This window comes from Chinchilla lanigera, unplaced genomic scaffold (genome assembly GCF_000276665.1).
Source record: "Chinchilla lanigera isolate Chin_1 unplaced genomic scaffold, ChiLan1.0 scaffold00222, whole genome shotgun sequence".
Lineage (NCBI taxonomy): Eukaryota > Metazoa > Chordata > Mammalia > Rodentia > Chinchillidae > Chinchilla > Chinchilla lanigera.
This window is the reverse complement of record NW_004955623.1, coordinates 1-2,128: the sequence shown is the minus strand read 5'-3', so window position 1 is coordinate 2,128 and position 2,128 is coordinate 1. Positions and strand designations below refer to the sequence as shown.

The 2,128-nt window shown below is 46.7% G+C and overlaps 1 pseudogene; it reads left to right on the top strand.

Moving 5' to 3' along the window:
* The first annotated feature begins 352 nt into the window (after positions 1 to 352).
* LOC102019878 lies at positions 353 to 1,091 on the top strand (annotated as a pseudogene).
* The last annotated feature ends 1,037 nt before the right edge of the window (positions 1,092 to 2,128 follow it).

Genomic DNA, 2,128 nt, shown 5'->3' with positions numbered 1-2,128 from the left:
GATGGCACAAGCCAGAAAAGGTGCCAAGAGTTTATTCGAAAAGTACAAGGTGGGCTGGTGATTTAGCTCAGAGGCAAAAAACGCCTGCCTGGCAAGCGCAAGGTCGTGAGTCGGTTCCTGGTACCGGAGAAAAACCAAAAAAAAAAAAAAAAAAAAAAAGTACAAGGTGAATGGGTAAGAGAAAAACTGGCTCTGCAAAAGGAACTTGGGCTGAACAAGAGAGAAAAGGAGCAAAAATAAAATTACCTGGGTCAGGGAGACGCAGAGTGAGCTGCCATGGAGAGTCCTGACAGTGGGCTCCTCGCTGTGTCTGTGGCCTTCCATGTCACCCACACCTCTTAGGTGCCCACATATGGGGTCCTGTAAATTGTCTGGCATTATCCTGGGATCTTGTCCTGCTTATTTACCCAGCTGGCTTTGCCACACCCACCTCTGGACTGTGGAGGACGTGAAGCTGGAGTTTCCCACCTTTGCACTGCACAAGGATGGACCTCCCCTGTGAGATGAGAAATGCCAGCAATTTTGCCTCGATTCTTCTTAGGCCCATACTCTTCTGCCATGAAAGGCAAGCTACCTAAACTACAGAAACAGGGAATAATGCATGCCATTTTCTTGTCACAAAATATTCAAACAAACTTAGTGAAACCAAATTTTTGACAATTATGTAGATATTTGCTCTGGATATTGCCACTAATCCAGTTGAAAATGTGATGTGATTTTTTCCTACACTTAAGGAATTAATTGTTGGAAGTTCACAAACTGGAGGAAAAGCTCTCGTCCATGGAAAGGCGGGGATCTCCAGAAGTGCTGCCTTTGTTATTGCATACATTACGGAAAGGCTTGGGATAAAGTACGGAGATGCATTTACCAATTTCCAAGAAGAAAGGTTTTGTATTAATCCTTATGTTGGATTTATCCATCGACTTCAGGAATGAAGCCATCTACCTAGCAAAATTAACAATACAGGTGATGTCACCCCTTCCAGCAGAAAGGTCCTATCCTTTTCGTTCTGGTACCATGGGAAATTGAAGAGAGCACATGAAGGAGATGATTTTGGAAACACGCACGTGGCAATTGCACAGAATGGCTGACTCAAAAGGAACATTAAAAGGATTTGAATTTCTATTTGGACAGAGAAAGCACTAAAGATGATAGTAATGTAAAGCAGTAAAAACACAAGTGGTTTCCTTGGAAGTGTATGTGGCTTCCAGACATGTTTCTCTGCAACTTGTTAAGCAACACATTTAGAAGATGTTGGACTTCAGCAATGCACAGCCCTGAGGGCTTCACTGTGTTCTTGTTTTAACTTTACAGTGGTATTGTCAACTAAGAAACTTGGACTTGCAGAGTTTTCAACATGGCACCGGTCTGACTGAAGTATGGAAATGGGGAAGTGCTCTGTAAATTGATGCTCTGGCTGAGATTTTAAAGGATGAGTGGAATTAATGAAGGAGAAAGGGGGATGCCTTCTGGGCTGAGGAAAAGGTGCAGAGTCCCTGCGGTGGGAGGAAAGAGGACTAGTTTGAGAAACTGAACAGTGGCCGGAATGAGGGCCCTGAGGAGTGGGGCGGAGTAGAAGGAGAGTGGAGAGGGGCTGAGCAGGGCTCCCCACACAGCACAGCGCTGCAGCTTAGGGAGGCAACACACTCACTGGGGACTGAGGTGCGAGCCTGCCTGGGTGCAGGAAGGCGGGGGCAATGTTTGTGTGGTGGGGGGACGGGGCAGTTACTCGGCTATTGCAACTAATGAGAAGAGGCTAACCGTCTATGAGCAAAACCAGGGTGGGCTCCACCGAGTCCGAGGAGGGCAGGGGTATTTAGGGAATACAGTGAAAAATACTGAAGGGTGCTGTGGTGTGAGAGGGAAGGCTATCTGAAGGGTGACAGGATGTACCGTGGCATCCATCACTGAGGTGCATCATGCTCATGTAGAGCAGGGTGAGTGTTCTGTCTGGAACGTACTGAGGGTCACATGCACCTCAGCCCTCCCGAGGGAGCAGTCAGCAGGAGTCAGGGAGCAGTCAGTTAGGTTTGGAGATGTACAGAACCAAGTGAACAGAAAAAGAAAAGAAAGAATGTGCGCATATATTCTTCAGATTTCCTAGGCCTACAGCGCAAAATAAGTTTGG